The sequence below is a fragment of the Platalea leucorodia genome (assembly GCF_965183815.1).
Source record: "Platalea leucorodia genome assembly, chromosome: 1".
NCBI lineage: Eukaryota > Metazoa > Chordata > Aves > Pelecaniformes > Threskiornithidae > Platalea > Platalea leucorodia.
In genome coordinates, this window is record NC_138823.1 from 55,280,258 (window position 1) to 55,295,297 (window position 15,040).

Sequence of the window (15,040 nt, forward strand, 5' to 3'; positions counted from 1 at the left end):
CCATCAAAATGCTCATTTCAATTTTTTCTGCTCCCCTAATATCTTGAATGTACTGTTTACATTAGAAATTACTGTAGCAAAATCAAAGTTGAAATATTTTTAAAAATTAATGTAAAACCAAATGTATTTGATATTATCAGAACAAAACAAGAAAATAACTTCAACTTATTTTGTTTAAAATGTAGGCAAAACTGGCCCAAACCCAGGAAATTATTTTAATAAGACTGCACTTTCTGATGGAAAACTAAGTTTATTTTTTCCCCTGTTTCTTCTTACACTTTTCCACTTAATTTTTAATATCATGCTTTGGTATTTTTTGTTACAAAATAAGAGACATTCTACTACACCTGGACTTCTTTTTATTTCTAATGGACTATTTGTGATTCAGTCTAAAAGGTTAACTGTCGTGATTTTGCTGCTTTTCATGTAATCTTTGATGCAAACCATCATTTTAACTTCTGAAAAACATACTTCAGTGCACGATATATGGAAATGGAAATATGGAAAGCATGTGTGCCTCTGTCTGTGGAATGACTCTTTTTGTTCATATAACACAGTACTGGATGCTATCTCAGTAGAACAGTAAAGATCATCTAGTAGATGAGTGTGACTGGAATGTGGGGGAAAAAAAACAGTGACAGCTTCCTATTTATCCACTATGACAGAAGATTTATGGCAAAGTAAACATTTAAAGCACCAATGAAAGAGCAATCTTCCTTGTAGGATTAAAATTAAAATCTGTCACCTCTCCTTCTTCCTGATGACTGAAGAGCCCCAGGTGGGATTTCTGAAATAACATATCATGAAGGTGAGTCAAATGGCTGAATGTTTCTAGCTTTTACATTTGTTTGTTATAAAATATCCTTATTAATCACAAATTGATATGAAAGTAAAGTGAGTAACAATTCTTTCTTTTTTTGTTTTGAAGGATTAACATATTAATTCCCAAGACTACCATGTTGTGATGTGAAACGAAGGTGAAAATTCAGCCATATGTTGCACAGTTGGTAATGGCTAGCAGAAAGCAAAATGTGTCTTGACCCAAAATGAGCCATGTCAACTAGCTGTGACTGAATGTCAGAAGAGACAACATAGAATTGCCATTTTCCTTTAATTTTGTAAGCAAAGAGTGAACTATTTAGGCTGGAAAGAAGGGAGACTGTCTTTAGAATTCTCAGAGAATTAATTGTAACACAATAAGCAAGAGGCTGGTTTCTTTGGTTTTGGAATAGGTATGTCTGATACTATGCAGTGAAGTATACAAAAAAAAAAAAAATCAGGTTATTTTTTTCCTCTTTTGCTGGAGCTTAGACAGCTTTGAATGAAGAAAGTTGATGTGCTGGCTTTGAAGCAGACTGCATACTGGTTTAAAATACAGTTCTACAGGACTCTGAAAATGAAACCATAAAAAAGTGATTGCTTGGTTTTTCCTGAACAGATTTACAGTTGGTTTGCCTCCCTGGCAGGCTGCAGGGACAGTGGAAGCAATACACTCCAAAGAGGAGCAGCATCATGCAAGTTACTTTAGAGAACATCAGTTTCTACAGTGAGGCTTAGTGTGTCCCCAGCAAGCAAAATTAGGAGAAAGGTATGCAACACAATGGCAACCATGCAGCTTTGCAGTGCATAGGAGGTGTGGAAGACCACCCAATTTGGGCTGCTTTGTATCTCCCATGCAGCACGAGCATACACTTCTGGAGGAGGCTCATCCAGGTCCATAAATCCATAAGTCCATAAGTGCCAAGACCAGATTAGTGGTCAGTTAATCTTTCCATGATGATATGACAGGATGTATTTTATTTCTCACCTGAAGAAATGTATTTGCCTGATATGGAATATCAGATGGACAGTTTGAGTATTGTTATGGAACAAGAGGCCTTTTAACTCTTTAATAGTGTTTTGGAGTAGATATTTTTATATTATTTTCTTAGCTTTTTAAAATTTCTAACCAGAAGCACCTTTTTCAAGAAAAGATTAGAGTAAATATAAACAACCATAACATTACAGTCATTAAAGATTAAGTTCAGTTTATACAAAAATGTAGGTTACTGAGCCAGCCCTTCATTTTTAATAACAAGGATCTGGAATATATGGGGATTCAAAGAGAAAAGGTAGGAAAGCAGCATACCTAGATTACAAATTTCAGGTCAAGTTTTCTTCATGTTTCTCTCAACCAATGCTAGAATTTCTCTACAGTTTCCTAGATATGCAATATTTTTCTTTTCTTTAGTTAAAATAAAAAATTCAGTACCTGAATTATAGCTGTTGCTTTTCTTCTCTTACATAGCTTTGTTGACTCTGCATCACAAACAATACTAACAGGCTTTTTGTCTGTCAGTAAAGTCAGGAAACGTGACAATGACTCTGAGGAAGTAGAAATACTGAGTATGAAATGTAATGTTTTTTTTAAGAGGTCATTTCCAATGATGTGCCATAAGGAATGCTGGGTTTATTTTTCATACTTCCTTTTCATCTGGTAAATAAATCTTACAATTTTATTTCTAAACCAGAAAATATAGAAATTATACTTATATATATTATCATATATAGAAAGCAGAAAATATAGAAAGTATAGAAATCTGGGCACCATGTACTTAGGAAATAAGAAGAGCCTCCATCCCTTAATGTGACTGCCAAGTTCTGAAGGGGATCAAAGTTAATCAGGGTAGCTGAGCAGCACTTGATGAACCTCTATAATAGTAGGGCATGGCACATCAATATCTAAGATTAACTGCCAGTAAAGATTATGTCTTCTATACAGACTATGTGTTCTATACAGATTATGTATTCTATGTTGAGAGGCTCTTACACCGGTATGGTGGAGCTGCTTTGGAAGATTACAAATATTTCATCCTGTTTTCATGCTGGAATTTGTACAGTAGTATTCCTTTTTTTCATTAATTCTGTTAATTTTTTCTTTCTTATTTTTTTGAGTTTATAACTGTGTATGAATACTAGTAGAGCTGAGTGAGATCAGAAGCAGGAGTAACACAGAGATGGGCAACTCTGTGAAACCGAAGAGGAGGGTGAGTTGGAAGTGCAAGGAACACAAGGCAGTAGGGGCTGAGAGTGTGGTTGGGTTGCAGAGGAAGCTGGGAGCTTTCCCAAGTGGTGAACCTGATGAGGCAAGACTATAATCAGCAAAGGTTATAGAAAAAATACTATTTTCCATCCTTTCTTAAAAGAACATTAAAAATGTACATTATTATGGCTGGATACAGGCAAGCTTACACAAAAGGACAGCAAGACAGGATTAATCAGCATGGCAGACTATAAACATGCACTTTGGCTTGTGGGCAGCTCATCAACGGGAAACTGTAAAATTAGTCTGGAAGTGAATAAACACCCCCTCATGTGTTTCCATTCTGAGGAGCAGCCTCAAAACCTGAGTGACAGGAGGAAGATGTGCCCAAAGGCACTGCGGGGAATTGGCAGTGCAGACTGGTAGTGGTGCCCCATTACATCTCCTTCACGAAGGCAGCGAGGGGTGGGATGGCCCACCAAAATATTTTGGAGAGAGGTGACAGGCTCATGTGGGCAGAGCAGAAAATTTGCATTAATGGCAGCATTGCAGAGGGATATCAGAAGGCTGAGGCTACCTGCTTGGCTTGCCAAAGAAAGCTCACTGCCAATTTGCAGGGTCTAGGGACACTCTCAGGGCAGCAAGCTCAGCTCTTCTGCAGAGGAGACAGTACCATGGTGTATCGGAAATGATGCATCCATTCAACAAATGACACTGATGAGATCTGACGGGGGGGCCATCCAGTTGCTCTCAGCTGGAAAGACTTGATTAGGGAGCCGTGAGGAGACTCAGACTGGAAAGTTTTATAGCAAAGAATGGCTGACTCTCAAAAAATAACAATGAACAGGTGAAAACCTATTGTGCTGAGCACAGTGATTATAATAATAAGGAGGCTTTAAATCTTTTTTTATTGTGATGACTCCTATATTTGCTGGCAAAACTCTGCACTACCTGTGATGACAGTTCATGTCGTGTTTGCTGTTAAAGTACCAAATGACAGTGTTCTTCATCTGCTGCTTTGAAAGCCCAGGAATAAAAAACCCACACTCTCAGAGGCAATCTACCTTTCATGCTTTATGAAAATGAAAGTAGATTGATTTTTGTAGAGTCAAGGCCTCGTGTATTACGAGCAAGGGTGATGCCTGCCATCTGTGCTGGGACAGAGTCAGAGCCTCTGGGGCTGGCAGAACAAGCCTGGGCTAAATACTCTGTAATGGATTGTGGAAAGGACCCAGATCTTCTTGGACCAAGCACAAGAATGGACCTATAGCACCCACCAGCTACATGCCTCCTATGGGGCAGCCACAGGATGCTGCTTCCTTCTAGAAATTTTCCTAGAAAAAAAATGTCAGCTTCATTTTAACATTAAAAAAAAAGTTTAAAATTAATTAGTAAGGTACTGATTTTAAAACAGCTTAGCTGTCTGTATGGCATTTGTCTTCATATTACCTTTTTTTCATTGTTGTTATCTTGATAACTTATTTTCAGATTTCAGTTAATGCCAGCTTTTTATATTGATAAGATGTAAATTAAAGATATCTTCTGGAGTAGGCCTGCATATTGCTGCAGCTGGGCAGGAGATTCTTGTAAAAATGTATGGTGGGACAAAGGATTAGGATTTTGTTTAGCAACATTTTCTCTAATACTCACAAACAAAGCTATTTCTGTTAATGTTTGTAGTATGGTCTTTGGGACTATGACCCCTTTAGTGGAAAAGAGGCAAACCTATCATTGCCACTTATAAAACCGTCTCACATCTTTTAGAGATCTCCATCCGGGAAACAGAATACTGAATTGACTTCACTTCATGATTTCATATTTACTCTTTCAGACTCATGTGAGTATTACCAGTTACGGGAGGGATGCAATACAACTGCAAAAAACCCCACAGAAAGCTTTAAAGTAGGAGCTGGGATTCTAAAATTAGGAATCAGCAAACTAAAATATCTTCCAAACACTTCCTTGAGGATGCAGATACATTTCTGAATGAATGAGTAAATACAGGCAAGCGCAGAGACTCCTAAACCAAGCTACAATTACCATGTAGGTTATCCAAATACATGGGAGATCTAAAACATTTCTCTGATAATATAAACAAAGAAAAGAATAGCAGCATTTTCAGAGTAAAAAAAAATAATCTTCAACTATGTGTCACAACTCCAGAATTAATCTAGAGGTGTGAAAATGAGAACGCTAACAAAGACTGTGGCTTCTGCCTGGCTGAAAAGGACCTGGGGGTGTTGGTTGACAGTTGCCTGAACATGAGCCAGCAGTGTGCTCAGGTGGCCAAGAGGGCCAATGGCATCCTGGCTTGTATCAGGAACAGTGTGGCCAGCAGGACCAGGGAGGTGATAGTGCCCCTGTACTCAGCACTGGTGAGGCCGCACCTCGAGTACTGTGTTCAGTTTTGGGCCCCTCACTCCAAGAAGGACATTGAGGTGCTGGAGCGTGTCCAAAGAAGGGCAACGAAGTTGGTGAAGGGTCTAGAGAACAAGTCTTACAGGGAGCGGCTGAGGGAGCTGGGGTTGTTTAGCCTGGAGAAGAGGCGGCTGAGGGGAGACCTTATGGCTCTCTACAACTACCTGAAAGGAGGCTGTAGCGAGGTGGGGGTCAGTCTCTTATCCCAAGTAACAAGTGATAGGATGAGAGGAAATGGCCTGAAGCTGTGCCAGGAGAAGTTTAGGATGGATCTTAGGAAGAACTTCTTCACCGAAAGGGTAGTGAGGCACTGGAACAGGCTGCCCAGGGAAGTGGTTGAGTCTCCATCCCTGGAGGTATTGAAAAGACGGGTAGGCGTGGTGCTTGAGGACATGGTTTAGTGGTGGAGTTGGCAGTGCTAGGTTAACGGTTGGGCTCAATGATCTTAAGGGTCTTTTCCAACCTTAACGATTCTATGATTCTATGACTCTATGATTCTGTATGCTAAAGCTGTATTGTTATTACTTAATTTATGGCAACAGAATCTTGAAAATAAGACTGTTCGTGCAACTGAGTAGTGAACTTAACTGAGGGTAGCACTAGAGTTATGACTATGCAATGGGAACGGGATGGAAGAAGCAAAAGGCAGTGAGAAGCTATTCAATTAGCAGCATCTTTAGAACAGCAAGTCAATGCTAGCCTAACATTTCCCCCATTCAAAAAGAGTGATCTTTCATATTACGAATTATTTCCACGTGATAAGCAGCAAGGCATCTACGTTTAAGAGCATCTGAACTTTGTCAGCTGGGGAAGAGGAGAGGAGGGAAATGTTTTTAAGGAGAAGAATGCACACCTTTTTAACAATGTATGGATACTGGAAAAGGATATTAAGTCATACTAAGACAGTTTTTCATTAATGACAAAAGTGCAGCTTTTTTTCTCATCAGGATTTCTTCTGTCAATGGAAATGAGAAACTAAAGATGACATCCTGAGCCTACTGAAGTAAATGGAAGCACTTCCAGTTATTTAATGGCAGCCAATTTTTTTCTCATTACTAATTTTATCATCAGAGAAGTATATTGAGAGAGAAGACAAGATTGTGGTGGAAATAGTCCTGATCTGACCTGATGTAGTAAGACGAAATGATGCTAGTTAGTGAGCACATGAAGAGGTGAGAAACCTTAATATATGATTCATGTAGTATTGCTTGCTAAGGTACATGGGTAGGAAATAAGAGTTTAGGTTTTGGAGGGGTTTTGTATTGTTTTGTATTGTTTTGGTGGGATAAACAGATATATACAAAGAAAACTAAAACATCTTATTCTAGTGCTGCTCTGTAAGTTCTGAGAGGGCTGTTTCTTACTATACAAGGTGTTGAAAACTCATCATATTATTTAGGAGGTGGTAGGGTTTGTTCTAATTTTACTTTCCTGCACTGAATTCCTCATTGTGCACAGCTCTATAGAAAGTCCTGACTCCTGGGTTAACCACAAACAAAAATGTTCTCTTATTTCTAAGTTCCAGAGTGAGGAGAGCAGCAGAAATCCTGGACTGAATAGGATCACTTATTTTCTTTTCTAGGCCCAGATCACGTAATGGGTAATAATTAGTGTGTCTAATATTTAGGTTGTTTTCTACATTAAACCAGTGAATTAACAGAGCAGAGAACTGGTTTGGACTCCCTACTCTGAACTGCCCTTGCCTCCTATGCAACTTGGAGCTTTTTGGAGACGATATTTTCAAACCCAAAGAAAAATTGCTACAACTGGGTGCAGCCTTGATAGTTAAGACAGCAAGTCCCTCTTTATACATTTTGTATGATGCTACACAGTTTAAGAATAGTATACTCACTCTTCAGGCAATGTTTAATGTAGAAGGAAAAAAGTTTAAAGCTGACGGAAAGTCCAGAGAGATTTGCACTGTGGATGTCAACATCATTCAACAGCCATCATCAGGCAGCCTTCACCCTTTCTCTTTCCATGTCACTAGCAGGAAGAATTATAGCCATGTAATGCTGTTTCCAAGGGAGATTTTCAAAGAGAAGCTCTGTCAGGAACAACCCCCACTTCCTCCATTTGACCCAGGCAGGAAATTTTTCTTTCTTTCATAAATCCTGGGGAAAAAAATCCCACAGCTGTTGCATGCCCCAGAGGCTGGCCCAGGACTGTCCCGCTGTGATGTAACCCTCTGCTTTGGTTTCAACAGAGCTGTGCCTGTGAACCATGATAATTTTACCAGATGCTTATGTCCTGGCATTGAGATTAAAGACTCAGTTCTTTCCCAGTCATTTCTCTTCCTAATTTGCTGAGGAAAAACTCACAGGCGCTGCAATACTTACGCTAAACTGGTGTTTATCAGAGAAACAAATGTAAAAGTAAGGTATGGGTAGCAGATCTAGTAGGCAAAGTAAAGGACACTGAAAATCATAACTTAGAGAAACTGTGTCCTCTTAAGTCTGCTGTAAATAATAGAGGCTGCGAAGATCTTCTGAAGATCTTCTGCCAGGTCAGCTCTCTTTGGCTTACGTTGCAGCAAAGCCAATTCCACTACTGTTCAGTCTAAACATGTGAAGTTCCTCCAAAGAAGCCACAGTCAGTGGATGCAAAACCTGAGGAAAAATAAAAGCGATCTTTTTTTCCCTTTTCTGTTGAAATGGACTGAGGAGTCTGACATGTTATGTGGTACAAAGCATTTCTGGGATGATTCATTCTGAAATTAAATAGGATGCAGTGAATCTTTTCCAGTACCTCCTAAGGGCAGAGAATGAACTTTTTCCTTAGCATGCCCAGCATAGAAGCAAAAACACTCTTTCCCTTACGTCATGCTGCTGCTTCTGAATTTTCTTTCTCTCTCTGTTGCTGTTTTCTTTCTTGGTTCTTCTCTCAATATGATTTAAAAAATGCAAATTATACTTTGCATCGACACAAATAGTGTACCTGCACCATTGCCTACCATTCTGATAATACGTGTTGCTTTGTGTGCTGAAGTTATATGAGAAAGTAAAGCTCCCTATATTCAATTCAGTAGCTGAACTCTTGTCATGGTACAGAACAACTTCTCCTCTTGTCAGAGCGTTGTCAAGGGTCCCTTCAGATAAAGAAAAATGCCAGAATCTTTCTTTAAAAAATTTGCAGATCAAATTTGACATTTGTAGGACACTAGAGACTGTCTCTGATGTGTGCCTCTGCCTTTCAGCTGAAGAAACGTTTATCCCTGCTTGCTTTGCAGTTCGTGTTTTCTCACTTACAAGGATGTCCTATATTTCTATCTTTACAGGCATTATTATGCAAGGCTGTATTACAAAACCACATGATTTTTTGTGGAAGTGATTAGGAAAAGGATGTACGGTCTGATCCAAAGTCAATCTTGACTTCACTTCCACAAATTTTAGAGCAAATATGGATTATGGTCCAGAAGGCAGTCCTAACATATATTAAAATATATTTTTTATTAACTCTTTTAGAGCATCATGCAATTTAGCTACCATACTTACGTAGCTACCCATATTGAGAAGGACATTAAAAATATTTTACCAATATTTAAGTATGAGAAACACATTTTGATTAAAATTAGGTGTGATTCACAACCTTCTTACATAATACTATACTTAATGGCTAGTTCAGCTAGCTCTGTCTTCAGGTTTGCTTGAAATATCATATGAGATTTCTGTATAAAATTACAGTCACTTGGAGAGTCTCCCTAGAGTCCTTAACAGCTCTCTGACTTAGCCAATTAATATGGGTCAAATCATAAATTTTGTTAACTTTTCCCTGTCCTCTCTTAAGGGGAACCCAGAAAAGCAGGATATTAAAAATGGCAGCTTGTTTCCTTCTAGTTGCCTCTTCCTAGTTCCAAGTCAAAGTAGAAACAACTGCTACTTAAATAACTCACTGAAAGCATGCACTAAATTTCAAGATTCATTGATTCTGAAAATTTTGTTTTAAAAATAAATAGCTTGGTTGGTTGGTTTATCACTTCTTATACCAATGAAATCTTCCAGGTGATGATTGCTCTGATTCCTTACCTATGGCTTACTGACTAGTGTTAAAAACAAGATCTGGTCTTGGATGGATGACCCATAGAGTCACTTCTAGCTTTTAGTATTCATATCTTTACTCCCTAGAGAGTGCAAGTAGGCTTGCTTTTAATCTGTTTTTAAAATCAGACTTAGTTGTGAAAATTATTGAAATATAACTATCTGGGCAGAAGAATTCAAATAATAAAAAGCAGGAGAAGGCAGACTATTAAGATGTATGCAGGTGTTTCTGTTAATAAAGGAGAAGAAGAAATACAACAAATATTTGTGTAGCATGATCATATCACACAGGGACAACTCAAATAAGGCTGCCATGTATCTCAGTCGTTGTGGTGTAATGGAGATTTTAGTCCACTCTTTCATAGTGTAACATCCTTTTATATCATTTGAAAATCAGTTCACTGCCTGAAAATTCGTGGCTTATCCACCAATAAGCCATTATGCTTATAAACCACAGTGAATCTAAAAAAAGGCTTTCAAGAAACATCAGGCATTAACTTATTTCTTATTATTAACTCTGTTTCAGTTTCCTTTGTTTCCTGTTTATTTTTTACCTTCAGGTATTGCTAGGGTTAGACTAAACCTTATACAACCTTTTTCTGGACATTATTTACTGGGTTACCAGTTTGGCAAATGGCTGTTTTCAAGTGAATTATCTCCCTGTTTGAATCACCAGTAACTTTTAGTGATAAAAATTTGGAAGAAATCTATGGTCTGTGCTAAAATTGGGTGTAATCACAGGGTAATCAAGGTAAGTTGCTGAATATATGTGTTTATGTTTGTGGCCAATAACTGTTAAATATTTGACCACAATGAAAATATCAACCACTATTCCAAATTCTCTTGAGAGGCAAGAAAGTCTTATTTCCATCACTGTAGAAATGAGAAGCTGAGTGCAGGGAAAATGAATGGTTGCCAAGGTCCCCAGTGGGGATCCACAGAGAATGGGTAATTCACCTTACATCTTCCTGAGTCCTGGTCCAGTGTTTTCACCATAAGATGGTCATTTCAGTTCTTTCCATTCTCATTATTCTCATCGGCCCCACCATACTAATGCTTTAGAATAATAAATAAGTTCTCAGTCGAAAAGTGGAATAGCTTATTCACTCTCCATTCTGAAGGTGAAAATAAAAAGACTATAACATTTTTTTCTCAAATAATAGTATCTGAAAACTTCAAACAGCAAAATGGCTATTCAGGATTCAACATCTCTATTCAACAGATTCATGAGCCACGAGCCGTGCTCGTATAGTACAGTATACTTTTAGTATACAAAGTACCAAAGCTCATAAAGGAAAGTATAATAGCTGTTATTTCAGGAAAAATAAAACACTGCTGCCATCTTATTTGTAGTGCTTAAAGTTATTCTATACTCAAAGCTCCATAATACTGAAAAATGCAATAAGAGGTTGAAAGTACTAGTATGAAATTAGAGGAGAAAAAAGTGCACAGATTTAGTTTTTAATCAAACCAGAAAATCAATATAAATATTACTACAGAGATTCATGAAATACCTCAAAATCAGTGTTAGAGTTTGGCTTATGGTTAGGCTAAAGATGTATAAAGGTGGAGAATTAATTTGCTGAAATGTCCTTTTGAGATGTCTAAGCATTTAGTTATTTATTTATAAGAGAAAATACGCTACACCAGAAATATTATTAGAAGAGTTAGCTGGAATTTGTCTAACTTTGCACGTTAAAAAGTTAGCTTGATTAAACATGTTATCTACATTATTCTTGTAGTCAATAGAGAGAAATAGTCACCTCCAAGGGATAATATACCATATGGTTTAGTCATCTGTTTCAGAATGGGATGAATTCCTGTGAGTAAGTGTCTCTCTGTCTTCACTGATCATAGAGGGATCCTTGGTAGACGGTACTTGCTAGACTAGAATCCCATGAAAAGGTTTTACTGTTTTTTTAGGAGAATATTACTGTGCAAATGAGGGTTGCTGTTTAGTCCAGAGTATATTCCGGTTTTCTAGCTTTTTGTATAAGGTGCACAATGTTTTCTAAACCCAGGAGATGTTAGTATGAATAAATATCTAAGGAATGTGGTCTCCAACATCACAGGCAACACAGACTACATGAGGAAAATTACTGTAACTGGCATAAGGTGCATTTTATGTTTTTAAGTGAAAGCCTTAGACATAAGATTTCATATCAGATATCAGTGTTGACTTTTTTACCAAAATGGAGGGTTTCAAAATCACAGCAAAAAAGTTCACTGAAAGCTTACCAGTTGAATCATTTAATTTCTATCATTGTATAAGCCCCACTGATTTTAAAATTGGAATATGATGTGATTTTTTTACAAAAATATTGACTTTTTGAGATGAATTATTGGGCAACAGTGTAGCTTTGTAACCTATGCAATATCTTTCATGTCAAAAGCTAAAACAATAGTAATCAATTTTATATGGCTTTTCACATATTGGAAGCCACTGCAAAATTTCTCCTGTTTAATCTCATTTGAATGAAAAGAAAAAATTCAGAAATGTGTCCTAAGAAAGCTCTGATAATCTTTGACTGACGTTCACATTTACTATAGATATTCATTTTTTTACAGTCAGGAAAATAAGAAAAAAAAGAGGTTTTTTGCATCTTTTTTTTGACAGTACCAAATATCATCTATCTACTGGAACACACATCATGTCATTTAAGTTATTGCATCATTATGTGACAATGAATATCTACAATATGGTTGAAAAGCATGGTGATATTTTAATCCTTGACGAAAGGAAGAAACAATTAATTAGAAGATTGATTTTATTGCTCTTACTATTGATTTTTATTATTATTCTTATTATAATAGTTTACTTAGGTAAACCACATAGAATATAAATACCTAGCCTAGTAGCTGTAAAAAATATACTGAGACAAATCCTGCTACAAAAAATTTAGTAATCATCAACAGTACAAGAAAGGAACATCTACCAGGTTGCTTTGCTTAGCTTGTTATAGGTGTATTTAACAAAGTTTAAGAAGAATCCTAATCCACCCTTTTAAAAAACACTACCTCATTTTAGGAAATGTGTACATAAATTTCATCACAGAACAGAATGTTAGTAACTGTCCTTAAGTGAACTCTACAGTACTTTTTCTGCTAGTAGTTAAGATGCTATGCTACCAGATGCGTGTTTGAAGATGCTTTAATGGTATAATGTAATGCTGCACAATACGGCATGGTTGTAACATAAATGCATGTCAAATTGAGCAGAGAGAATAGCAATATATGAGTAGAACACAAAAGGATTTTTGCATTAAGGCTTTCATGAAGCACCTGCTCCTAAAGAACAACTGAGTAGAACATAAAAAACCCCTCCCTTTTATCTTTTAAAAAACTGTAAAGCGACATTCAGCATTCATAACTCTGTCCTTTATTATATGGTACAAGGGAATCCTGTAAAATTTTGCAGCAAACAGAAGGTAAATCAAAGCTGTCCACATGCTTGCATGCACATGTATGCATCCATGTGTTAGATATACTCAGTGTTCTTCAAATGATCACACACACATGCATACATAGGTGTGCAAACTTTTTAGTCCATTTTATGGTATGGAAGTTAAGTGACTATGGAAAAGATGGAATGATTATCCGTCTTTAAAAGGAGTTTTCAGTTTATGTTATTTACATTTTTTTTTTTTAAATAATGGTTAAAATCTAATAAAACTCAATAGAAGAAATAGGAATTTTACTTTTGAAAGAACAATGGGTCATGGAATTACATGTAGGTTGTTACAGAAAAACATGCTTTAGCTAATTAAAGCATTTCAGGCTCCATTAAATCCACCAATGTGTTACACAGGATCAGAGACCTTTCCATAGTTGAATGCAATCCATAATGCTTATGGTCTGTAAATATTAAATTTGATCCAAAAGTTCTCTTCATAATCTCGCACATGGATCATTTCTGAAATACCATAAAGGCAAAAAATTTACAGCTTCCCAAGGAAAGAGGGTTAAAATTAAAACATAATGTCTTAACATTTCCAAAAACATTCCTCAGAAGTATACTAATTTTTGCTCTTTTAAAATGACGTATTTAAAAAATGCACACTTTAAAGAAGTAGTAAATGCTACATTTCATTAAAATAGATTGTTTTTCACAATTTTTAGTCAGATTTCAGCAACGGTTGACAAAGTTAAAAAACTGTCAGTAAATAAATATATTTCTGTCAACAGAAAGTCTCAAGTAAAAACAATTTTTTAGTAGAACATGCACAAATACAGTTTGGCAGGTAAGCCATTTGCATTTTAATCAGCCAGTAATTACATATTTACCTGACTCAGTGGTTTTGGGAAAAGTTAAAAGCTTCCTAACAGGTATTTTTTCCTGATGAACAATTATGCTCTATCAAGTAAGCGTGTGGTTAAGAATTGTAACACAAGTGAATGCCAGCCTCAGTTTTCAGCTTAAATCCCCATCATGGACAGATGCCAGATTCTTAATGGCTCTTCCATACTCCTCCTTGGTTCATCTTGCTTCATGCAGGGAAACTGCTGTTCCTCAGCTCTCATCTCCGATACTGTGTGATTTTTTTTAACCAAAAACATGTACTTCTAAAAGGAAGTTGATAGTCCACTAGGTTGGGAAGAAGACAGGAAATAGACGTACCTCACCAGTCTTCATATCATTGTTTATTTCAGAGGGTTTAGGGTTGTTTTCCCATTCATTTGTTTTTCGATATAAGGACAACTTCTCTAATTATGCAAATGTTAACCTTAGCATTTACAAAAAAAAAATACAGATTAACAAAGCCACTAAAATATAGCATACTTCTGTTGCATAGAACTGACTCAGTGGACAATATCAGTACACACATGCAATGCAACTGGATAAGTAATAGTATTTGCACACAGTTTTTCTAGAAACCCTGTAAGAGGACTCAAAGAAAAGATGCATCTTGTATTATATATCAATGTTACCCTACCTCAAATGTCCTACTTTAAGTCATTAATAGTATTTTTTGTAGGGTGTTTTGGCATGTGCTACTGACGACATTTGCAATGAGCCTTGCATTCACCTCCAGCCAAGTATGTTAGCTTTTCTTCGATGAAAGTTTTTCTGAATTTGGACCTTTATGATCAAGTACTGGAACTATAATAATTATTTTTTTCTTTCTTCCAATTACTCCACGTACCATCTTCCCTTCCATTAAATACATTTTAAGGTCTGTTACATGAAGTTTTAAAGAGGACTTCACTGAGAACTGATGAGAAAAAGCCTTATTCTAGTCAAACTTACTGGCTTTTTCCTGTATTCGTTGCAAGGATCAATTGACGCAAAAATAGCAGAGAACGGTCTTAAGTTTCACGGAGTTGTGGAAGCGTTATCAGGAAGGGACCCCTGGAGATCATGTAGTCCAGCCTCTGGCTCAGAGCAGGTCTAGACTGAATTTGCCCAAGGAGAAATATTTTTTTTCATGTATGCAACTATGTATCTGAACTTATTATGTAGAAAGATAAATTTAAAATAAAATTTAGAACACTCTTCAAAGATGTGTCAAAATACTGAGGGTTATATTTAGATTAAGAACAAAATTACTTCCTTCATCTGCAA